We start from the raw sequence: 26656 nt of genomic DNA, 5'->3' as shown, positions 1-26656 counted from the left end.
GGGAAAATATTGAAAATACCTTTTTTTGGAACACAACACGACTTTGAAATATCTTTTGCGCCCTGAAGAAGTTCTGGTGACAGAACGAAACGCGTTGGCTGGTGTCTTGTCTCTAAGTGGATCATTAAAAGAACATTGAATTTTGTACATCACGACTCAGCGTCTATATAAGAGGATACTTGAAAGACTTATTAATCTCCCATGATTGGAAGAGACTCACCCTTGTAGTGGTGCTTTTTTCATTTAGGACAAAAATAGACTTTTTACCCAGGTTTGGGTAATGCTCTTGGGACAGGGAGCATATGGAAAATGCACGCTGGCTTATTGAAAATTGAATAATTTGGTGATATTTGGATTGGTGCTTTGCTTTGCGCTGGAGAGGTCCACTGTCCGAACTAGTTTGTAACAATCACTGCGTGTAGCTGTTGCTTGTGTGGTAACTTTAGCCTTGAGTAAGGTACTCCGTTCAATTTTGGTTACTTTCTCGTGTGCTGTTTCTACTAGTTGAGCTGGGTAACCTCTTTTTAAGAATTTGTTTATGATCATTCTACTGTCTTGATTGTAATTATCAACTGTGGAAGAAATCCTTTTGGCTCGTAATAGTTGTGAATATCGTAAATGTCTTTTTAAACTAGGTTGGTGAAAACTGGTATGGTGGAGGAAATTGTTGCGGTCGGTGGGTTTGGTGTATATGGATGTTTCCAGAACATTATTTTTCAATTGAATGTCTACATCAAGAAACGCGATTCTTGTGGGGCTGATCGTGTAGGTGAATTGTATTCTGTCATTTACGGCATTGAGAGTTTGAATGGCAGAAACCAATTGTGATTCTGTACCAGACCACATGAGAAAAATGTCGTCGATGTATCTACCGTAAAATTTCAAGTAGTTTCTCCAAGGTGGGATGGTTAGAATGTTGGTCGTTTCGTATTCATGCATGAATAAATTAGCGTAGGCAGGTGCCGCGCAATTTCCCATCGCTACTCCGGACAATTGGATGTAGAATCTGTCTTCAAATTTAAAATAACTGTCGAGAAGCGTGAATTGGAGAAGTTCCATAAGGAATACTTGGAGGTTTAAGGGCTTTGAAGACTGTAGTAGTGCGGATTCCACTGCTTGCAGGCCCAGGTCATGGGGTATAGATGTATACAACGAGTTAACGTTGATGGTGCATAGCAGAATTGATTCAGTTAGATCAAGAGTCACTGTCTGTAGTTTCATTAAGAAATCCGTGGTGTCCTGGATGAAACTGGGCATTTGTTTGACTGCTGTTTGTAAATGTCTGTCCAGGTAAGTGCTGATAGGCTCATGAATGGAATTTCTTGTGCTAACAATCGGTCTGAATGGAGGTTTGTGCGGATGTTTATGCACTTTGGGTACCATATAGAGATATGGAGTTTGAGGATGGGGTTTAGATAGGAATCTTCTGTCTGTGTCTGTGATGGTACCTTCAACAACAGCTTTGTCAATGGAAGACTGGAGAGTAGCGTTATATTCAATAGTAGGGTCGTAGTCAATTTCTAAGTAGGTATTGGTATCTTGTAAATAGGAGTGTACTTTATCGGTGTAGAATTGGGTATCGAGGCTGACTAAGGCGCCCCCCTTGTCTGCTTTACAGATGGTAATTGCAGGATTGTTAGCCAATTGGGAGATGGCAATCTTTTCGCCTTTGGTTAAATTGGATTTGTGGTGTAGGGTGTACCACTTCATGGTTTGTAGATCTTTTTGAACCAGTGCTTCAAACAGGTCGAGAGTTTTGTGGCTGACTGGCGCCATGAAAGAACTCGGTGGACGCAGATCCATGATAGTGTTGTCATTAAAAGATTGTTGCGATTGACAGACATTAGTAAAGAAGTGTCTCAAGCGGAGAACTCGCATACATTTGTAAAAACTTACTTGAGTTTCAAGCTCAGTGGTAAAGTACGTAGGAACAAAAGATGTACCCTTCTGTAAGGCTTGCATCTGAGTAGAAGAGATCTGGGTTTGTGAGATATTCATAACTAAACTCGGTGACTCCGTGTCGACTTGGCAATGGGTAGCTGTGAGTCGTTTGTAGCGTGTCCTCCTGGATCGCCGGTTCCGGCGGTACCTAACTCTAAAAAAGGAGCCGAAGCTGTGCTAGAGATGGTGGGTTGAACGGCTATGGTACCGCTAGGTGGTGTGGTGGTTTGTGATGGTTGTGGTTGTAGTCGTCTTGGAGGTCTCTGGCAGTTGGAGCCGTCAGAAGATGAAGTATCACCATCAGTCGATTTGTAAACTGCTGTCTTTGTTGTCATTTCGCTGCGCAAATTTCGGCCCAATTGTAAATTTCTCCAAGTTTGTAGTCGACCGTGTCTCTTTTAAATTTTCTGAGTTTACGTTCATTGATCTCCTTAGTAAAGTTGTCAAGTTGTGCATTAATGTCTGTAAGTGTTTGTCTCAGTTCCTCTGGCGTCAATTTGTTACTCAATTCTTCTTTGAGCTGGGTCACTTCTGTGGTAAGGTCCTCCAGCATTTTGGATAACTCTTCTACAATTAGTAAAATTAAGTCTAAGGAGCATTTATTGAGAATACCAAACCATCTCTCTGTAAATCGAATACTATTCTTGCACAAAGTAGATTTTAGTGGAATGCGAAGTCCTCTCGGGATCCGTTGAACTTTGTGGTATCTTATTAATGTGCTTGCATGTAAGTGTTGATTGATTTCTCTTTTGGCAGCAAAAAGAAGTTGTCTAATGTTAGATTGAACTGATCCAGTGCTGGAAGCTATGCACTCAGGCTCCTGAATGAGGGTGTAGATACGGTCGGTGTCTTCTACGGTGAATTCAAAGGTGTCTGCCTTGTTACTGGTCAGGTTGGCAATGTCAGCATACGACATGATGTATGCTGGTTGGGTGCAAGCGATGTAGACAGAAAGTTATATCAATGGAGGTAGGGAAGTCGCTGCACTCACATGTAATGGATAGGTGATGATGAGCGTATTCAATTGTTCATGCGGTCGGGGTGCTCAGGAGGTTTACCTTCTGTCTGGGAGGTGCTGACGTAAACTGGCAAAAAGAACCTTACAAGGGTAAGGTGGGGGTTCTTGAGCACGCCAAACGAAGCAAAAAGTATCCAGATAAGTCAATTTAATTCATGCATCTAGGCAAAGGATTGGTGGTCAACAACTTTATTCAAAGTGTCCACATGTTAGATCATTAATGTGTTATTTCAAACGTGTGTCTTTGTCTCAAAACATCATTGATTCAAACGAAAAGTTGATTTTCATCACAGTACATATTCACCCCGATGTATTTCGAGCCGAAAAGGCTCTTCTTCAGGGGGTTAAGTATCTAAAAGAAGACAAACCGGGGTAAGTGGAATGAGCAGGAGGCCGAACTAGTCTAAACAGAAGAGGAACGAGTGCCGAGTTACGAGGACGTACACAGTGAAGGGAGGATAGGAAGGGGGGGCGGTGGTGGCGGCGGGGAGGGGGGGCAAGTGTGTGTTGGTCGGTGGGGGCGGGAGTGGAGAAGGAACGGGTAGAGCCGAGTGAAGGAACGTGCCTAGTGACTGAATTAATCCGGTGTCGAAAGCGTACATAGGTGTGCAAAACATGATCGGTCATGTCCATGAAGAACGGGTAAATTCGACAAGCGTGTTGGTTAAGTGCCTACGGCGTTAATTTGTGAAATGGAGGGTTATGAAAAAGTGCACGACGAAAATAAAGTGCTCATTATTCCTCTCTCGTTTCATAAAAAAATGACACACAATGTTAACTTCCTTTTTATCTTACTGGTTGTGTTTTGCAAATTGACGACACTCCCCCATAAGAAACCTACAAAGCTCTACGTTAGTGTATTCTGCGATGATGCATGGCCATTGTAACAAGGACTGAGAAGCCTGCTTCGACAAGTAGTGCTCTCTGTTTGAATGACGGCGATGGCACAAGGTGAGCAAAGAAGTTTGTTTCCGAAAGAACGACAAGTTAACTGTTAAAGGAGAGAATGTGTAGTATGCAGCAGGCGCGCAAAACACACATTGCGCTAATGGGGCTTCAGCTAGGATGAGATAGCTTCCTGGGCCCACACACAGTCGCACCCGGGTACTTCACAGGTCTTTTAAAGACTTTTGCTTGTTAATAGGGTTTGATGTCCCCCCGCTTACACCCCCTGCAGCTCCACTCTTCTTTTTGCGTGTAGTTAAGCCTCCCCAAAAATGTCTAGCCCCCCGATATTTTTGACTGTGGTTGCGCCTCTGGCTTCAGGCCCCCCCCCCTGTTGTGTGTGTCTCTCCCACGTTTTAGTGTCCTTTTTTCTCTCTTTCTCTTTCTTACTCTCTCACATTGTTTCTCTTTCTTTTTTAAAGTTTTAGACACTGCTATCTTCAGTCTGCTGTATAGAACCTTATCTGAGTTGAAGTGGTGAACTCTCTTGGTTACAGTGAAGGCTTCTTCGACATGTAGAGCACACCCTTTGAATCAAGCCAATGACACTAGGTGAGCAAAGAATTTCTTTCCGAAACAACAACAAATTATTTGTGAAAGGAGAGAGTGGGTAGTGTGCAGCAGCTTGACTGTGTAGAAATGTATAATTACCTCCGAGCAGTGACATCACATAGGTTACAACAGTCTGAGAAACAGATCTACAAGCTTATTGTGCCACTTTTGAGTCACTTTTAACATGGGAAAAGTAGCGCAAGGAGCTTGTAAATCTGTGTCTGACTTTTTAAGAAAAATCTCAACTCCAGACTCTGCGAGTCAATGGGGTGCAATAGTCTAGGTACGCAATATTAAGAACTCACATTAAAATTCCTTTTTGTCAGGAGTTTTGCAACTCAGTTTACCGTGATTAATCAAATGTCCTTTTCTTTGCTTCACCAAACATCCTTCAGAACCAATCATGGCATATATACCATTATTGATGTTTTCTGTAATATTCTGTTTAAAAATATAGTTTTGCAGCACTTCATAGAGGCAAATGTTCTCAAGATGATGACTTCTATTTGGATAATATATGTCCAACATATTTGTTTTCACAATATCTGTACTTTCTGGCTCTTTTTCAGCTAAATATTCAATTTCCTGTACAGATTTAAGTACTCGATTTCGTGTTGCAGCAAGACCTAGACTCACACAAATGATTCTTCTAGATTTGGAGAATATACTTGCAGATGATAAGCGATCCAAACATTCAAATGCTCCAATTTCTCGATGAGATAACATCTTCAAACTGTAACTATGTCATTTCTTACATAGACTCTTCTGATTTTTTTATGTAGGATTTTACATATCGAGCAAGTTGAGGGTGCACTCCGAAGCAGCACATCCGTGGACACACAACGAAGGCAAAAGGTGAGCTATGAATATTTTCTCCTGCATTAACTGCTCCATCTATAACTTTCTCTCACAGTTGTAATTTTGTTTTTTCTCTCTTTCTCTGTCTCACTCTCTGTGACATCATTTCTCTTTCTCTTTTAAAGTTATAGAACTCTGGTGGCCACAGTGTTTATACAAGGTAAGCACAGCGGCCTAGATATACAATGCCTTCATTGCAATGCATTAGAAATAAAAAGGCGTACTTACAATCCCGTTGTGCCACTTTTGTGTCAGTAACGCAGTAGGCAGTTCCATATAGACACCACTTGAACGCAGGACTATAACAGAAGTGAAATGTACTAGGCACACTGCACACGTAAAATCGTAGTGTTACCTTCACTTGTAATGCTTCACCTTATTTAGTCACATCTACATAACTTTAAACTCTAATTTTCTTTTTTGTTTTGCAGATTACCTATCCTACATCTTTTGGAGTCCACATCACAATTTGTTTATAATACTGTTTTATTAAAGTAATTTTTCTAGTTGTTTATTATATTATCTTTAAGTTACGTTTACAGTTATTGTTGTTTTAATAAAAGTTAATAAAATAACTATATACTTGGTTTTTTTTGTGGGGTGGGGGGGTGACGGTCCACAACAAAAATAATGTTTATAATTTGAAGTACTATAGTAAGATGTTTGACAGTAGGGTTGAAAAGTACTGGCTGTACAATAAGTTATATTTTCTCAGGGTGGACTGCAACATAGAAGGGAAATCAAAGTAAAACAAAACAATGTGTACCATATTTACAAACCTCTTGCAACATTTTCGCGTGCAAACCTACCCCCCTACAAAATCAACTGTGTGGGCCTCAATGACGCCCCTCAAACAACAAAAACGATCACCCCCACAGAGATTTCTATATTGTGTGAGGGAGGCTGCGTGGCCCACCGCCTGATGCCCTGGAGTCCGCCACGCCCAGACCCGGTTCCTGCAGTGTCGTGGGGGGAAACAGCCATTACAACGCGGTCATAACCACGCGTGACCGTTACCACAAATTCATTAGCACGCATATGGCTTTACCACGCATGCCTTTACCACGCATGCTTTTACAACTACTATACATTTACCACGCATGATAAAGGCATAAGCACGGTAATGGCTTTGTGATGACGGTCACGCGTTGTAATAGCTGTGCCTTACATGCTTCAAATTAGTTTTTAGGTATGCATGTGACCAAGTCTGATAAGTTCGGAGGCCAAGGACAAACACCGTGGTGTGTGTGGCAGGAAATCTCATGGATCACAGAGAAGATAGGCGGAGGGTAAAAAGAAAGTAGCAGGTATAATAAAACTAACGGAGGTAAACTACTAAAATGCAGGAGGACAGAGTATGTAATTAACGTTTGGGCCTCGGCAATACGTTTCAAATAAATATAGATAGAATATGATTAATAATATATTACAAAAGTATAGCAGCAGATGAGGCACACGAGCCGGCAGAAGGAAGCGGCAAATTTAATACCTGAAATGAGGAGAGGTTTGCTTGGCGAACTTGAAGAAAAACAAAGAAGCATGGGCTTGGAAAGGAGGCTGCGCATGCGTAGAGAGTACAACTGGTGCATGAAAAAAACAGAAAAGTTTTACATACTATCATAGAAATATAGCTCTTTTTTTGACCAGTAAAGTTAGTTCTGAAAATAACTGTTTTTTATGAGCCCCAAAGCCCCCACGGTCCCAGCCGGCTCCCCGCGTCCTTCGAGAGTCGGCACTTGCTTTTCGTCACCCCAGGCACTGCATAAGGCGGCACTGTAGGCACCCCGGGACATTGCAGAAGCCGGCCCTGAAAGGTGGTGGTCCCCAGGGCCATCAAAGGTTCCAGGAAGGGGGCCGCACTCCTAACATTCAGGGGTGGTAGTCCCCGGGGCTGGGTGGTCCGTCCCCCCTATTTTCTATGTTAGAACCCCGGGGAGGTGGTGGTACCCGGGGTGTTTGTGGGGGGCTTGAAACCCCCCCACAGTTTTTTTTAAATAAAAAAGGCCCCAGGGACTCCCCGGGGCAGAGGGACCCCTCTGGGCTCTCCATTATGAAAAAAAATCACCCCCGATATTTGACCCCCGAGGACTAATTAACAATAAAGCAGTCTTTTTTTTCCCAAAACGCGTACCATACACGCGATAAAAAAAAAAAATTGGGGTCTAACGATCCATGTGGGACCCTCTGAGCAGGCCTAGAGGGTCAGGATGTTTCTACCCTGCCCCCTTTCCTTATTTTTCAACTTTGTTTTACTGTTTTCTTGTGTCTCGGTTCTACCGAGGCACAAGATGGCTGCCAACACTTCCTGGTTTGGAGTGTTGACAGACAGTTGACATCCAATGAACATGCAGCTCGTGCTCCTAATTGTACGGATTTCCGTACGCGGACGGTACTTCGTCTCTAGATATCACTTTTGATTTTCTCAGGAACTACTGAACGGATTTACACCACTTAACAAAAAGTACAATATGCGAACCGAACTCTACCTCTCTGCCAAATTTGGTGTAATTCCGTTCAGCCGTTCGGGCTGTAGCCCTGGCTAAAGGTCCCAATGGAAAATTGCATGGGGAAAACAGGGTTTGGGACCCCTCTTTTTGCTCGGCCCCATCTTGACGAATCCCCCCCAAACTTTCAGGAAAGGAGCGGAGCGGAGCAGGTCATTTTCTTGGAGAAATTCGCAAAGATTCATCCACCGGCGCCAAAGTTATTCCAAATAGAATGTTGTGGATTTCCTATGGAAACTAGGTCCTAACTATACCTACCTACTGGCGACCGCCAGTAGTTAATATATATTACCTACTGGCGGTCGTCAGTGGGTAGTTATAGTTAGGACCTATTAGGAATTCGCAACATTCTATTCCCAATAACTTTGGCACCGATCTACAAATCTTTGCGAAATTTTCAAAACTTATGGCCTGTTCTGGTCCACTCCTATCTTGAAAGTTTCAGGGTGATTCGGCAAGCGGGGGCAGAGAAAAAAGGGGGGTCCCAAAATGTGTTTTCCCCATGTATTTTCAATAGGAAACTTTAGAGACGGCGACAGCCCGAACTGCTGAACGGAATTACACCAAATTTGGCAAAAAGGTAGCCCTTTGTTCAGGAAAAAACCTTTTTGTTAAATGGTGTAAATCCGTTCAGTAGTTGGTGAGAAAATCAAAATTTTAAAAATATCGATATCTAGAGGCACGCAGGATCCAAGCACCCTCCCCATTACAAGCTTCATGCTAATTGGCTATCAACACTCCAAACCAGGAAGTGTTGGCAGCCATCTTGTGCCTCGGTAGAACGAGGCACAAGAAATCAGTAAAATAAACGTGACAAAAAAGAAAAGGGGGCAGGGTAGAAACACCCTGACCTCCTAAGCCTGCTTAGGGGGTCCCACCAGGGCCCCAGAGCCAAATTTTATTTTATTTTTTTAAATTGTGGGATGCACAAATGATCTGCGGAAGTGGCCAAAAATAAAAGAAAAACGAAGCGCGGGCTCCCATGCTTCGTTATTAATTAGCCCCCGGGTGGGCCAAGTCCTGGGGCAATGTGTTTATATTATATTTGGGCCCCCCTGCCCTGGGGGCTGCCACCCCTGGGGCTTTTTAAAAGTATTTGCGGGGGGCTCATGGCCCCCCACTGCCCCGGGGACCGGCACCCCCTGGGGCTTCTATTATGAATGGGTGGAGGGGCTCAAAGGCCCCCCAAGCCCCAGGGACCGCCACCCCCGGGGCTTTTATAAAATATTGGTGGGCACATTGCCGCCCTGGAGCCCTGGGAACCGCCACCCCCGGGGCTTGTTTTTTTTTTATTAAGTACCTGTGTGGGGTGGCTCAAACCCCCCACATGTACCGGGGACCACCACCTCCCTGGGGCTCTAATTATTTGAATTGGGGAGTCCGTGACCGACCCCCAAGCCCTGGGGGACCACCAGCCCCTGGGGCTTTGCAAATGTTGAGAGGGGGACTGCGCAGCCCCCCCTTCTGGAGCCCTGTGATGGCCCTGGGGACTGCCACCCCCAGGGCTGGCTCCTGCAGTGTCCCGTGGTACCTACCCCCAGGACACTGCTGTTTGCTATGGCAGGGTGGGACCCTCGCGGCTCCCACCCGGCAATTGCAAATTGCTTTGGTTTTTGGAAGAGAGAGCAGAAAACCAGCTCTCTCTTCCAAAAACCAAAGCTGATTGCTTTCCCACATGGGGAGCTGCATCTTAGCAGCTCCCTATGTAGAAAAGCAATGTCGGCTCCTGCAGGACGCGGGGATCATGGGGGATTGGAGACCACTCCACGGTCCCCGATGGATTGGGCCGGCCCTGGGGGATGGGGTTCCCGGGGCCATTAATGGCCTGAGGACGGGGGCAACGCAGCCCCTCCAAATAATTTAAAAAATAAAAACTGGCCATGCTCCAGGGGTTGGGGTCCCCGGGACGAATACGGCTTCAGGGGGGGGCACGTAACCCCCTTCCAAGTTATGAAAAAATAATAATAATAAAATAGGGGTAAGGCCCTGAGGGATGGGGAACTTATTCCCCTTGAATATTGGGGGTCCCTGGGGGTAAAGTAGCCCACCAGGAACCTTCAGTAAGCGCCAGGGACCTGCGTTGGAGAGAGGTGTTCAGAGGCCATGCCCCTTTTTACACCACTCTGCAACACAGCTCTGTGGTGCTTAATAGAGGTATCTGGTGGGCTAGTTGCACCCCAGGGACCCTTAAGATTCAAGGGGACATAATCCCCCAACTTAAAACACGCCAGAGGTGCATTTGCACAGTGGTGAAGGGAGGGGGCGGGGCCTGAGGTGACTTGTGTGCAAACTCACTCTGTGGAGTGTTTTAAGTTGGGGAATTAATTCCTTTATAATCCTGAGGTTCCCTGGAGGCCAACTAGCCCACCAGATACCTCCAATAAGTGCCACAGAGCTGCAATGCAGAGGGTTGTAAAAAGGAGCGTGGCCTATGAACATCTCTCTGCAACGCAGCTCCCTGGCCCATATTGGAGGTAACTGGTGGGCTTGTTGACCCCCAGGGACCCTCAGGATTGAAGAGAAATTAATTCCCCAACTTAAAACGCGCCACAGGGCGTGTTTGCACACATCACCTCAGGCCAATCCCCTTCCTTCACCACTGTGCAAACGCACCCCCTGGCGAGTTGTAAGTTGGGGAATTAATTCCCCTTCAATACTGAGGGTCCCTGGGGGCCAACTAGTCCACCAGGTACCTCCAGTATGCGCTAGGGAGCTGCGTTGTAGAGAGGTGTTCATAGGCCACGCCCCTTTTTGCACCTCTCTACAATGCAGCTCTGTGCCACTTACTGGAGGAACCTAGTGAGCTAGTTGGACCCTAGGGACCCTCAGGATTCAAGAGGTCTTAATTTCCCAACTTAAAACGGCCACAGGGCGTGTTTACACAGTGGTGAAGGGAGGGACGGGGCCAGAGGTGACGTGTGCAAACATACCCTGTGGCACGTTTTAAGTTGGGGAAATAATTCCCCTGCAATCCTGAGGGTCCGAGGGGGCTAACTAGCCCACCAGGTGCTTCTAGTAAACGCCACTGCGCTGCGTTGCAGAGAGGTGGTCCAGGCCGTGCCCCTTTTTACACCTCTCTCTAACGCAGCTCTGTGGCGCTAACTGGAGATACCTGGTGGGCTAGTTGGACCCAAGGGACACTCAGAATTCAAGGGGAATGTATCCCCCAAATTTAAACCACCAAAGGGCGTGTTTGCAAACATGTCATCTCAGGTCCCCATTCCCTTCACCAGTGTGCAAACGTGCCCTGTGGCGCGTTTTAAGAGGTAGTTTTAATCCGCCTGTCCTATTGTGTACTAGGGTCTTACAGAGGAGGCCATGGTAATCACAGGGGTACCCCAATGCAGGGTTCCCTAGTGTATGTAGGTGTTTTCACTGTATTCTAAGTGTCTTTTAGCATAGCACTGGCTCTAGGTCAGAGTCATTTACCACGAGTACCCATCTGAAAAAGTTAAGGGTACAGAAGGATTTTGCAACAAGGCCTCTTTCTGCTCCTCTGTTTGTTCTTTCTGCACGTCTTGCTTCTTCCTGCCCTTTTCTTCGTCTTTTGAGGACTTCTGTTGCTTCTATGTGCATTTCTTTTTCTTCTTTATGTGCGTGTTTTTTTCTTTCTTCACTTTATATCCTACCTCTGTAGGCATAGTTAGAAACTAGCATTTAAAAACCTTAGAAGTTCACTTAAAAACCATAGGTTTCAGAAACGTTAAAGTTAGAAATTAGCATTGTAGCAAATTAGCATTTAAAAAACCTTTGAAATTCACTGAAAAAAACGTAGGTTTCAGGCACGTTATAGTTAGAATTTAGCATTTAAAAAAAAACTTAGAAATTCAATGAAAAAAACATAGATGTCAGGGGCATTATATTTTGTTAGAAATTTCACTCATACAAAACCATAGAAATTCCCCTGTTATAGTTAATTCAGCTAACTATAACTTGCCTGCCCGCAATGCACTGCTGAGGACGTCACATGTTACATCACTCATGACATGGTCAGTGACATCACTCATTACATTACTGATAATATCTCAAATGACATCACTGATGACATCATCCTTGTGATAGAGTGGGAGACCTCCTCTCACCCTAATATAACCTTTGATACACTCACTCAAAAATAGAAATGGACATACCAATACTAGGTACAAGAACCTGTTCAGTAATTCAAAGATCTACAAACACATCCACTCATTCACCAACAGTCCTATACAGTCAATCATACTTGTACTCACTAATCATATGTACTCATACACCTATACATCCTGTTACGCACTGACACTCATCCATAGAATTACTCACACACATAGTCACACATGCAAAGTATCAAACATCCATTCACTTGCAGATACAGTTATACACACACCACCACACTTACTTCTACAGAAACGTACACATACTTACTCTCTTAAACAAACACTTATGGAAACAGATAATTATTTAGACAGGAACTCTTCCAATCTCTCACTCTCACATACACCAATTCTCACATATGCTAGTTTAAAACTATGTAGTTACTCATAAAGACACTATTGAGACAGTCATTCACTCACTAACACACCCATACACAAACTCATCCACCCATACAGTCCTGCATACAAGCTGTCTTCAACACATATAAACAGTGAGTCACTCATTCATGCATCTATGCACTAAGTAATACCCCCACCGAACCATACAGACACTCAGACACTCATACTGATACTCAAAAAAACAATTAATAACCCATATAGACACTCATGTAGCTACTCACCAACCCATGCAGCCACTTATACACAAAGTGAGAGACTGATTCAGATATTTACATATTTAAACATTACTCATTAACCCATGTATTCACTAAGATACACTTAATCAGTCAGTTACACAATACATTTTACAAAACAAATCATCCATTTAGACACTTATATACCCATTTATTCTTCCATCAACCTTGAGATGTACATATACAAAGCATATTTGATTTTTGGTAAAACACACATTCACTGGATGATGTCATCAGTGATGTAATTTGAGATGTCATCAGTGATGTCATGAGTGATGTCACTAACCATGTCATGAGTTATGTAATATGTAACGTCATCAGCAGTGCATTGCGGGCATGCAAGTTATAGTTAGCTGAACTAACTATCAGGGGGAATATCTGTGGTTTTGTACGAATGAAATGTCCAACTAACTATATTAGCGGTCGCCAGTAGATAGTTATAGTTAGGACCCATTATCCATAGGAAATCCGCAACATTCTATTGGCTATAACTTTAGCATTGATTAACCCCTTGTATGCTCATGGCGAGCTGAGCTTGTCATGGCATACACCTCTCGGGTGCTCATGACGAGCTGGGCTCGTCATGAGCCCCACCCACGGGGGGAGCACTGGCGCTCCCCCCCGTGGGTGCCCGATCTACCACGTTTGTACGGGGGAGGCAGGGGAAGACCTTCCCCTGCCTCTCCCGCCCCCCCCGCGTCATCAATGACGTCAGCGCGCGAGGCTCGCTGATGTCATTGGAGGTTCCCTTTCTCCTCCAACGCGTAGGGAAGCCATTTGCTTTCTGCGCGTCGGAGGAGAAACAAGGTAAGATTGGGGGCTGGGGAGGGGGGATTGTAACTAAAGAGGCATCGGGGGAAAGGAAAGGGTTTTCCTTTCCCTCGATGCCTCTTTAGAGCATTCCTGCTGCACGATCGTGCGATCGTGCAGCAGGAATGCCTACTAGACACCAGGGATATTTTTGGGGGAGGAAATTGGCAGTGCTTGTGCGTTCGGGGAGCGGCCCCTTGGGCAAGGGTCGCTCCCCCTTTTGGGGGCAAATTATTTCGCTTTGTCTGCCCGCCGGGGGGCAGGATTTTAAAAAATGTAAATATAATAGGCATTTTGGGGATATAAACAGGGGAGTGGCCCCTTGGGCAAGGGTCACTCTCATAATGGGGGCCATTTTGTGCAGCCCTATTGTTTTTTTTTGTTTTGGGGAGCGTCCCCTTGGACAAGGGTCGCTCCCTTTTTGGGGGCAATAGCATTTAAATATGTTATTATAAAAACCATGCACTGGGGCAAAGAGCAGGGGAGTGGCCCCTTGGGCAAGGGTCACTCTCCTTTTGGAGGCCATTTTGAGTAGCCCTAATGTTTTTTTTTGTTTTGGGGAGCAACCCCTTGGACAAGGGTTGCTCCCCTTTAGGGGGCAATTAATTTTGCTTTGTCTGCCCCCCGGGGGGCAGAATTTAAATATTTTGTTATAGAAACCATGCACTGGGGCAAAGAGCAGGGGAGTGGCCCCTTGGGCAATGGTCACTTTCATTTTGGTGGCCATTTTGAGTAGCCTTAATGTTTTTTGTTTTGTTTTGGGGAACAACCCCTTGGACAAGGGTCGCTCTCCTTTAGGGTGCATGTTGTAAGCCTATGGCTGCCCCCCGGGGGGTCAAATGTTTATAAAAACAACCATAATGGGACCGGTTACTGGCTAATCAGCTGTTATCAGCCAGGTTATCTTGAGTCCAGTGGCAAAGTGAGCAAGGTACCCACGTCTGCCAACTTAGGGCAATCGAAGGGCACAGGGTCCGTCTGATTTGCATATGGCCATGTCTGAACTGGGTTGGTGGAGTGAGCTAAACAATGATGATGTATTAAATCAAGATCAGTTGCCTGGGGGTGAGTGTTAGATTTGCTCATGCGCTCCGTCCATCATCCCCTTTGGTATCACCTGGAAGGGCAGTTCTGCTGGTTTTTTTTGTAGGGCCACTAGGGCACCAGGGTTTATTTTTATTTTGGGGATCCGCCCCTTGGTCATGGGTTGTTCCCCTTCCTTTATGGGAGGATGATTGTGGCCTTTTCTGCCCTCTTTGAGTGGCAGAGTAGCAGTATGTGTTTAGTCCCATCTGTCCCCAAGGGGGGTAGTAGCCAGTAGACACCAGAATTTTTTTTATTTTTGTCTTGGTGGGGGTGGCCTCAAGGGCAAGGGTTGCTCCCCTAATGATGTTATACTGTTAGGCCCACCTACCCCTTAACTTGGCAGGTTGGACTGGTGTATTTTTTGTATATGTGATTCTAATGTTTTTTTTTCTTCTTTTTAAATCTAGTCTAAAGCTTTTGATTCCTGTTTGCGGTTTCGACAGTGTATGTTCTGCAGTTTTGTGTAGTTGCATTTTTGTAGGTAAGAAAAATATTTTTGTTGTATGTACTCCAAATGAGTAATATTGCAATGTATGAATTATTTTTTGTAAGTGGTGTCTTAGTGGCATTTAGTTTGTGTTTTGAGCATGAACATTTTTGTGATGTGTTTTGCATTGTCTTATGTTTTTTTTTCTCTTTCTTTTTTAGTTGGATATTGTTGATCTGTGTCTGTGCAGACTACGTGGTGGTGAGTTTAGTTGCTTCTGGCAAGTGAGTGGTATTGTTTTGCACTGTGCAGGTATTTTTGATAAAGGTGAATTTTGTTCATTGCTTATTTTGCATAGTGATTGTAGTTGTTGACTTGTGTGTCAAGTTACCTTTATTAGTAATCATTATGGCTAGCCGTAAAATTACTGCTCAGCAGGTGGTAGGTATGCTTCTAGAATCTTCCTCTGAGCCGGATTATGACACTGACAGTGCAACTGAGGGAGAGGAGGGAGGGGAAGATTCTGGCAGTGAGTTTTCTCTCCACATGGAATCATTGGATGATGAAGGTTCTCTCAGTGCAGATGAAGGGCCTGTTTTAGAGGAGGATACTGCTGTGCCGATGGTGCAAGAGGCATCTGGATTTCAGCCTGTGGCTGCTAGCCTTCCTACTGGAAGTGCTGGACTCTGGGTTGATCCTAACATGGTGCAGCTGGTGTTACCTGCCTTTAGCGGTGATGCAGGGTGTAGAGTGGATTGTGAAATTTTTTTGCCCATACAGTATTTTCAGTTATTTATGGATGATGTATTTTTGGTTGAGATTGTTGAGCAGACCAATTTGTATGCTGAACAGTTTTTGAGGGACAAAAGTGACACACTTAGGCCCCACTCTAGAGCTACAACGTGGAGTCCCACAAATCTGGAAGACCTGAAGAAGTTTTTGGGTTTAACTTTTTTGATGGGTTTGGTAAGGAAGCCAAACCTGGCTTCATATTGGTCTTCCAGTCCCTTGATGGCAACAGCCATATTTCCAGCAGTTATGACTCGTGATCGGTATTTATTTTTGCTACGCATGTTGCATTTTGTGGATAATTCTTTGGCGTTGCCACGTAGTCACCCTGACTGTGACCGTCTTTTTAAGAATCGGCCTGTTCTTGATCACTTTGTTGATCGTTTTTCAGAGATTTACATTCCAGGGAAAGAAATATCTATTGATGAGTCTTTGGTGTTGTTCAAGGGTTGTTTGGTGTTTAGGCAGTACATTCCTAGCAAGAGGGAACGCTATGGAATTAAACTGTATATTTCGTCTGAGAGTAAGACCGAGATGTTTTTTATATTTTCGTGTGTACACTGGTAGAGATTCCACTATTGACCCCCCTGGTTGTCCGACCACTTTTGGAGTATCAGAGAAAATTGTGTGGGATCTTGCTATAAGGCTGTTCAACAGAGGTCACCATTTGTACCTTGATAACTTCTACATTGCTGTGCAAGTGTTTAAGGATGTAACGAGGCGATGCGGAGCGCTAACGAGGAGTGGTGGTCTCCCGGCAATGACCCTGTTGTGCCTCCTTCTTTGCAGACGGACCCCTGGGAGACAGGACTTGAAGAACAAGAGGAAAGACCCGGCGCCTTTAAGTGGGCGTTCACAGAGGAGGAGGAGACCACTCCCCCTACATACGTAGCAACCACCGGACTGGATAAACACCCGGAAGCAGGATACAGAGAGTGTGACATCACCCCGGAGGAGGAAGAACAGGCGAGGAGCGGAGTAGGAGAGCGTTTCGAACGGAGTGGAGGAGGAGAGTACCGAGAACGGAAAGAAAACCCCGAAGAACATCCCGGAGGAGAAGACGAGAGATACGGAGTGCCGGGAGGCCAACGACCCCTCGAGCCGCCGTGCCACTCTCCCAGGGGAGGAGCGTGGCTGACCCAGGTACGGCAGCGTATGGCAGTGTGGGCGGGAAGGAAGAGTGTGTGAAAAGTGTACATAGACCCGCGTTTGTCTCCCGCGTCTTCCCCCCTCCTTTTGTGTCCTTTACCCCGCGTTTAACCCTCACCTCGTGTCTACCCCTTCACCAAGTCACTGCAGGAAGCATATTGCATGTTAGATTCACGGGTGCAAACTCCCCTCCTCACCTCACACGGCCCCACAAGTGCAACCCCTCCCTGAGGTCATTGAACTAACGGCGTCCTTCTGTTGGCTTCCTTTGCATGGGCTCCAGAGCGGTGTGCTGCTTCCGTGATCATCCCTTCATTCCAAGTGAGGAAGACCCGAAGACCAGGGAGAAGACACCCGAGCTGCAAAGACGGATCCCAGCCAATTCGCCAGGGAGAGACTTACTTTTAGGACACGGAGAACATTAATACTGAATACCAAACGTGTCATACCAATAAAACCCTCATTACCCGCAAGACCTGGTGTCCTTCTCCTGCCTGGTTTGCAACCTGTCACTGTAGTAGGTCCTGATCCTCTTCCTCAATCCAGACCTGAGCAACCTGCCCAGTCTACAGTGGTGTCAGAAGTGGGATCTACTCCCTCGGACAGTACAGTAATGGTGGACCAGGTCATCCAGACCCTTATCGACGGGCAACAGAAGCTGGAGTGGGCCATTAGCCAACAAATCAGCACAGCAGACGCAGATCGGGCTTTGTTCCGCAGCACCATGACACAGCAGATGGACAGCTTACAGAAAGCGGTACAGACGCCAGGGGCCTCTGCCTTGGGGGACCGTAGACCGGCGGGTCCTCACCCGGCCGGAGTAGCCTTGCAGAAATACGTCGCGGGCGAAGACCCAGATGCCTTCCTGGTGAACTTCGAGAGAGCCGCCCGCGCATGTGGGTGGCCGGAAGACAAATGGCCTTTCTTTCTCGCCCCCTTATTGACGGGCGAAGCGCAGACGGCCTACCAGGTTGCAAACCATGCCGGTACGTCCACCTATGCCGCCATCAAGGAGGTGATACTGGATCACCTAGGGATGGACGCAGAAGCATACCGCCTCCGGTTCCGAAAGGAAAAGGGGGTAACAGGGGAAAACCCCAAGACTTTGTATTTGCGCCTGAAGATGGCCGCCGAGAAATGGTTGCGCCCCGAAGACCGGAGCAAAGAGGAAGTTATGACTAGCATAGTCCTCGAGCAGTTCATGGAGGCCCTCCCCTACGGGACACAAAGGTGGTTGCGACAACACCCAGGACTAACAGCGGCCCAAGCCATCGAGATGGCGGCCAACTACACTAGAGCGGCACCCAGAACCTTTCCCTGGGAGACAGAGAAATCCACAAAAACGCCTGCACCAGCCCCGCGGACAGAGAAGAAGAAACCAGTCTACGAACCCCCAAAGCCTCGGCCCTTCCGACCAGAGGCCACACCGATAAGGGGTCCCCAGTGCTTCGAATGTGGGGAGTGGGGACACATAGCCCGGATGTGCCCCCGGAAGAAGTCCGTCGAGGAGCCCATGGAAGTCGGGTATATCCCTAAGGCGGTACTGTACACCGCTGAAATGGGACCATCATACTACGTAAGAGTGCATGTGAACCACATCCCAGTAAAGGCTCTCTTGGACTCCGGGTGCCGGCAATCGGTCATACGGGAGTCTCTCCTGGTCCCTTCCCAAGTAGGATGGGAGGGCAAGGTACACATTCGATGCGTCCACGGGGACGTCAAAACATATCCCATCGCACGCATCTCCATCAAACCGGCTAAGAGGGAGCCCTGCACGGTGAGGGTGGGGGTGGTGGCTTCTCTGCCCGAGGAGTTGATTCTAGGGGTGGATAACCCTCATTTTCTAGCCCTGTTTAAAAGGGAGTTAGGTATCCATCCAGTGGGTGCCTTCTTGTCTGCCGAGCCTTGGGTCATAGACAAGGGATTCAAGTTCGCCCAAGCTAACGACCCTGCCCTTTTCAATGCGTGGGAATCCGCTCACGTGGCACAAACCACGGCCACAGAACAAAGATACCCCCGCTTCCTTATCAGAGACGATCTGCTGTATCGTGAAGGGGAAGAGGGAGACCAAGGACAGCTAGTGGTGCCGAAAGACTTCCGCGAACAGATCTTGTTCTTTGCCCACACGCATCTAACCGCAGGCCACAGCGGGGCCGAAAAAACCACTCGGAATATTCTGCGTCTATTCTATTGGCCCGGCATATATAAGGAGACCGAGGCCTACTGTCAACGCTGCGAGGTGTGCCAGAGAAGAAACCTGTCAAAACCCCCGGCAGTCCCTTTACAACCTCTACCCATTATAGGGAATCCCTGGGAACGCGTAGGGATGGACATCATAGGGCCGCTACCTCGTACCACTAGGGGCCACACCTACGCCTTGGTGATTGTGGATTATGCTACCCGGTTCCCCGAGGCCTACCCCCTAACCACCCCAACCACCAAGAACGTAGCGGAGAGACTGGTGGAACTGTTTTCAAGAGTGGGGTTTCCACGCGAAATATTAACAGACCAGGGGACGCCTTTTGTGTCACGAATGATGGGTGAGGTGTGCAAGACCCTGGACCTGTCCCACATCCGCACTTCCGCTTATCATCCACAAACGGATGGCTTAGTGGAACGCTATAACAGGACACTAAAGGCCACGCTGAAGAAGCTGTTGGGCTCGGAAAACAAAGACTGGGACAAAATGCTCCCCTTAGCATTATACGTCATAAGGTCCCAAGTCCAGAGCAGCTTAGGTTGTTCCCCATTTGAGCTGTTGTATGGTCGACAACCGAGATCCCTCCTAGAAATAACCAGGGAAGCATGGGAAAGGGAAGAGGCACAGGAGCAGCGCTCCCTGCTTGACTACACCCAGCAGCTGCGGTCCAGACTGGGCAAATTAAGGGATCTGGCATACTCAAACCTGCAGTCAGCCCAGAACCGACAAAAGCGGTACTACGACAAAGGGAAAAGAAGGAGGGAGTTGAATGTAGGGGATTGGGCTCTGGTGTTACTTCCTACGTCCTCACAGAAGTTCCGGAGTGAATGGAAGGGTCCATTCAGGGTCCTCGAGAAATATGGGGGTACAACCTATAAGATGCGAATGTCGCCCAGACGCACACAGTCCTTCCACATAAACCTCCTGAAGAAGTGGCTAGGACCGAGCCCCCAGCCTTCCCATCTCGTGTTGCCGGAAAAGAATGTAGAGTCCACCCTAGGAAGCCTACCCATCAATCCTGACCTTTCGGAAGGGGAGAAACAGGCCTTATGGGACGGTCTCCGTCCTTTTTCCCACTTGTTCTCTGACACCCCTGGATGCACTCATCTAGCGGAACACGAGATACACACGACCCCAGGGAGTATAGTCAAACAACGAGCATACCGCATCCCCGCAGCGAAAAGAGCAGACGTACGGAAGGAAGTCGCAAGCATGTTGGACCTGGGGGTCATCAGACCCTCAAAGAGCAGTTGGTCATCTCCCATAGTCATGGTGCCCAAACCCGACGGGTCCACCCGTTTTTGCATGGACTTTAGGGCATTGAACGCGGTGTCCACCTTTGACGCATTCCCCATACCCCGGGTCGATGAACTCATCGAGCGAATAGGAGACGCGAGATACATAACAACCCTGGACCTGACAAAAGGGTATTGGCAGGCACCCCTAAGGGAGGCGGACCGTCACAAAACCGCCTTTGCCACCGAGGAAGGGTTGTATGAGTTCAACGTCCTCCCTTTCGGACTCCATGGGGCACCCGCAACATTCCAGAGGCTAATGAACAGAGTGTTGTCCCCACATACCAGGTATAGCTCGGTGTATCTAGATGACATCGTCATCTTTAGTCAGTCATGGAAAGAGCATATAGAACACCTGGCCGCTGTATTATCCTCTCTGGGAGAGGCCCGTCTACACGTCAATGCCAAGAAGTCCCGAGCCACCTACCCGAAGGTGAAGTACCTGGGGTTCATGCTGGGAGACGGGGTCATAGCACCCCAAGAGGAGAAGATAAAGGCTATCACCGAAACACCGTTCCCCTCCACAAAACGAGAACTACGAGCCTTCCTGGGCCTAGTGGGCTATTATAGACGGTTCATCCAGAACTTTGCGGTCACAGCCACCCCCCTGACGAACCTGTTACAAAAGAACGTCCGAAACGCACTACCCCGGCCCCCCTCACAGGACGCCATGGACGCCTTCCTATGCTTAAAGAAGGCCATCACATCTAGCCCAGTGCTTATGCCCCCTGATTTCGGAAGGCCCTTTTCACTGGCCACGGACGCCTCTGAGACGGGCATCGGAGCCGTTCTGTCACAGATAGGGGTAGACAAAGCCGAACACCCTGTGCTGTACATCAGCCGTAAACTCCACCCCCGGGAACGGACTTATCCCACCGTCGAGAAGGAGTGCTTGGCCATTAGGTGGGCTGTTGACAAGCTACGCTATTACCTGGAAGGACGGGCGTTCACGTTGTACTCTGATCATGCCCCTCTGCAGTGGATGCAGAGGAACAGGACTCAGAACGCCCGGGTACTCCGGTGGTTTCTCTTCCTACAACCCTTTGCGTTCACAGTGGTCCACAGGAAAGGGAAAGACAACGGGAACGCCGATTTCCTCTCCCGCATGCCGATTCTCCCCGATCGTGAGAAACCAGGGGGGGTGGACTGTAACGAGGCGATGCGGAGCGCTAACGAGGAGTGGTGGTCTCCCGGCAATGACCCTGTTGTGCCTCCTTCTTTGCAGACGGACCCCTGGGAGACAGGACTTGAAGATCAAGAGGAAAGACCCGGCGCCTTTAAGTGGGCGTTCACAGAGGAGGAGGAGACCACTCCCCCTACATACGTAGCAACCACCGGACTGGATAAACACCCGGAAGCAGGATACAGAGAGTGTGACATCACCCCGGAGGAGGAAGAACAGGCGAGGAGCGGAGTAGGAGAGCGTTTCGAACGGAGTGGAGGAGGAGAGTACCGAGAACGGAAAGAAAACCCCGAAGAACATCCCGGAGGAGAAGACGAGAGATACGGAGTGCCGGGAGGCCAACGACCCCTCGAGCCGCCGTGCCACTCTCCCAGGGGAGGAGCGTGGCTGACCCAGGTACGGCAGCGTATGGCAGTGTGGGCGGGAAGGAAGAGTGTGTGAAAAGTGTACATAGACCCGCGTTTGTCTCCCGCGTCTTCCCCCCTCCTTTTGTGTCCTTTACCCCGCGTTTAACCCTCACCTCGTGTCTACCCCTTCACCAAGTCACTGCAGGAAGCATATTGCACGTTAGATTCACGGGTGCAAACTCCCCTCCTCACCTCACACGGCCCCACAAGTGCAACCCCTCCCTGAGGTCATTGAACTAACGGCGTCCTTCTGTTGGCTTCCTTTGCATGGGCTCCGGAGCGGTGTGCTGCTTCCGTGATCATCCCTTCATTCCAAGTGAGGAAGACCCGAAGACCAGGGAGAAGACACCCGAGCTGCAAAGACGGATCCCAGCCAATTCGCCAGGGAGAGACTTACTTTTAGGACACGGAGAACATTAATACTGAATACCAAACGTGTCATACCAATAAAACCCTCATTACCCGCAAGACCTGGTGTCCTTCTCCTGCCTGGTTTGCAACCTGTCACTGTAGTAGGTCCTGATCCTCTTCCTCAATCCAGACCTGAGCAACCTGCCCAGTCTACAAAGGAGTTGTTTAAAATGGACAAATTTGCATGTCGCACAATCCGCTCTAACCGCAAAGGTTTTCTGAAAGAGCTTGTTTGCAAGAAACTTCAGAGGGGTCAGTGCAGTTCCTTGCATAGTGAAGAACTACTAGCAGTGAAATTTGTAGACAGGAGGGATGTGTACATGCTGACTACCATCCATGATGAGAGTACTTCACCTGTGCCTGTTTGGGGTCAGGCTGCTGATGTGTACAAACCTGTGTGCGTTGTGGAGTACAAAAAGTACATGGGTGGTGTTGACAGAGTAGATCAGAGGTTGGAACCTTACACAGCTATTCGGAAGGCTTATGTTTGGTATAAGAAGTTGGCCATCCATTTTTTCAACTAAGCAACTTTCAATGCTTTCATTGTGTTCAGGGAGTGTTCTCCTCCCTCCAAGTTGACATTTCTTCAGTTTCAGAACTCTGTGATATCTAGCCTTGTTGTTGTGGAACAAGTAAGTGTTCCTAGATTTGGAGTGGTGGAGGATGTGGCTCGATTGAAAGATCGCCACTTTCCTGATTACATTCCTCCCACATCTACATAAGACTTTCCCACTAGGAGATGTAGATTCTGTTGGCGAAGAGGTTTGCGGAAGAAGACTTGTCTTTTCTGCCCTGGGTGTCCTTCTAACCCTGGACTGTGTGTGCCTGCTTGTTATAGAGCTTACCACACACAAAAGAAGTTTTGGGAGTATCCATGAGTGGTTAAATGAGCTGCCTGGTCTGGTTTTTTTTAAATTTGTATTCTGGTTTAAGGTTGGCATTTGTGTAATGTATTTAGTTACAGATTTTGTTTTACTAGATTTGTATCTATTTGGAATTTGTTTGTGTTTGTTTTGTAAAAATAAAATTCAAAATGTGATGGTGGTGTGCGTAGGCTGACACTTGGCTGGTGGTGTGCGTGCAGTGGCACTTGGTTGGCGGTGTGCGTGGAGTGGTGCTTGGTTGGCAGTGTGCGTGGACTGGCGCTTGGCTTGCGGTGTGCGTGGACTGGCGCTTGGCTGGCGGTGTGCATGGACTGGCGCTTGGCAGGTGGTGTGCATGGACTGACACTTGGCTGGCGGTATGCGTGAATGGCACTTGGGTGGCGAAGAGCATGGATTGGTGCTTGGATGGCAGTGTGTGTGGACTGGTGCTTGGCTGGTGGTGTGCATGGACTGACACTTGGCTGGCGGTGTGCATGGAATGGCACTTTGGTGGCGAAGTGCATGGATTGGTGCTTGGCTTGCGGTGTGCGTGGTTTGGCGCTTGGCTGGCAGTGTGCATGGACTGGTGCTTGGATGGTGGTGTGCGTGGATTGGTGCTCTGGCGGTGTGTGAGTAGAGATTTGCTGGTGGTCACTACACACATTGCTAGCTGAGTGTCACTCCACACAATCCATCAGTTTGTGTAATTGCTGTGTCTGGAATGTGGGCGTGTGAAAGTGATGGGCCCTTGACTGGCGCTGTCTGCTGTGTGAGTGTTGTAATGTGATGGGCCAGCGGCTGGCGGTGTGAATGTTTTGTATGTGTCACATGGATGAAAGGTGTATGAATGGCCTGTAAAGAGCTTGGTGCCTTGTCGTGGCTTTACAGCTCACGAGCTGTGAGTCAATGGTTCAGTTTCTTGTCCTTTCAATTATTAACAGTGCATTTCACTTTTGTGAAATGACTTGCTAATACAATTGTATATACTGAATCATCACTCACCCTCGTGCCAAATCCAACCAGTATGTGTGTGCGCTTGAGGAGTAGATGGCTGTGCATTAATATTTGTCTTTTTTGTCTTTTTGAAGCAGGTTGTACTTTGTTCCTTTTTGTAAATGATTTAGGGCTAGATGTAGGTAACTTCAATTTACCGACTCATAAATACCGAATTTTACCGATTCGGTATTTATGAATCTGTAAATTAGAAGGAGGGAGATGTAGGAAAAATATTTTTTTGAATTACCGATTCTGTAACAATCGGTATTGAAGCCCATAGGAATCAATGGGCAATACCGAATCGGTATTTACCGATTTGGTAAATACCGATTTCTGCAAGGGTGCAGGGGGTGTCACTTTGACACCCTCTAGCGCCCCAAATACAGGCACGTGTAACATGTGGCACACATACATGCCCTAAGGGCATGTCTGTGTGTCACATTGCACAGGTGTGCATGCACAGATGTGCATGCACACCTGTATTCGGTATTTTACCACCCAATAGTATTGGGTGGTAAAATACCGACTCTTAAGGGCCTGTGGCACTCTGTGAAGTGCCACCTACATCTACAGAATCGGTAAATTTACCGATTCGGTATTTCACCGATTCTGTATATTTACAGAATCGGTAAATTTACCGATTCTGTAAATGAGATGCCCCCTACATGCCAAATCCTAAATACCGGTCGGTAACGGCCGAATTCGGCCGTTACCGACCGGTATTTGGGCTCCTACATCTGGCTCTTAATGTCTTGGTTTTGTGAACAGTCTTGTGTGCATCAGGTATGAAAGGTGAGTGAATGGCCTGTAAAAAGGTTGGTGCCTTGTCGTGGCTTTACAGCTCATGAGCTGCGAGTCATTGGTTCAGTTCTTTTGTCCATGTAATTGACAGTGCATTTCATTTTTGTGAAATCTCTTGTTAACTAAATTAAAGGTACTGAACCATCACTCGCCCTCGTGCCAAATCCAACCAGTATGTGTCTGTGTTTAAAAAAGTGATAGCTGTGTTGGAATCTTTGTCTTTTGAGTCTCTCTGTCAAGGTGTGCATTCCATCTAAGAATAACCTCCTAAATGTAGATATTATTGTTAACCCATGGTAGTACATGGTGATGTCTCTCTTGTGAATATTAAGTTATTTTTTCATCCACAATGTCCTGCAAACTTGACAATGTCTGTCACAATTTCCATGTAATATTGTGCCAAAAATCTCACGCTGTAGAACTGAAAACATAACTAGGTCAAAAAAAATTGGTGGTGCAAGAGAGGTCACCTGGGTTTTTGGCCTGTGCTTGATGGCAATCTAGGGAAACCTACCAAACCCATACATTTCTGAAAAGTAGGCACCCGGGGGCTTTCAAGGAGGTATGGCTTGTGTGGATCCGCCAACGTTCCCTTACCCAGAATCCTTTGCAAATCTCAATTTTGGCTGAAAACAATTAGTGTTTTCACACATTTGTGTGTGGGAAAGTGTGGCATCACCGGCTCACATGAATTTCCTACCACCCAGCGTTTCCCCAGGTCTCCCGATAAAAATGGTACCTCACTTGAGAGGGTGGCGCAAGGACCCGCAACAGGCAAGGGCCCAAAACCTAATGAGGCGACATCAAAATTAGCTATCACAGACAAACCTGGTGGGTCCCTCATCATTCTCCTACCCAGAATCAACTGCAACAGAACCTGGTGGGAGGCAGTCGAGTCACCCCATCCTGAATTTCCCTGGATGTCTAGTTTTCAAAAATGTATAGGTTTGCTAGGTTTCCCTAGGTGCCGGCAGAGCTAGGGTTAAAAAACGACAGGTAGGCACTTTGCCAAAAAAGACCCATTTTTCACTGCGAAATTGAGGTACGACCACATTGCGTTTTGCGCCATTTCCTGATGCAGGTAGTAGGCAGACTCACGCAAGTGAGGTGCCATTTTTCAAAGAAAACTTTGGGGAATGCGGGGTGGGTGGAAATTTGTTGAACCACGCAGATTCCAGAACTTTCCAAAAGAGAAATGCGAGGAAAATGCATTTTTTTGTCAATTCTTTAGGTTTGCAAGGGATTGTGGGTAACAGAACCTGGTGGGAGGCAGTCGAGTCACCCCATCCTGAATTCCCCTGGGTGTCTAGTTTTCAAAAATGTATAGGTTTGCTAGGTTTCCCTAAGTGCCGGCAGAGCTAGGGTTAAAAAAGCGACAGGTAGGCACTTTGCCAAAAAAGGCCCATTTTTCACTGTGAAATTGAGGTGCGAACACGTTGTGTTTTGCGGGGTTTCCTGTGACAGGCACTAGGCAGACCCACGCAAGTGAGGTACCATTTTTCTCAGAAGACTTTGGGGGAACGTGGGGTGGGTGGAAATTTGTTGAACCACGCAGATTCCAAAACTTTCCACCACAGAAATGTTAGGAAAATGCATTTTTGTGGTCAATTTATTAGGTTTGCCAGGGATTCTGGGTAATAGAACCTGGTGGGAGGCAGTTGA

The sequence above is a fragment of the Lissotriton helveticus genome, chromosome 4_1 (genome assembly GCF_964261635.1).
Source record: "Lissotriton helveticus chromosome 4_1, aLisHel1.1, whole genome shotgun sequence".
Lineage (NCBI taxonomy): Eukaryota > Metazoa > Chordata > Amphibia > Caudata > Salamandridae > Lissotriton > Lissotriton helveticus.
The sequence above is the reverse complement of the archived record's forward strand: the minus strand, read 5'-3'. Positions refer to the sequence as shown.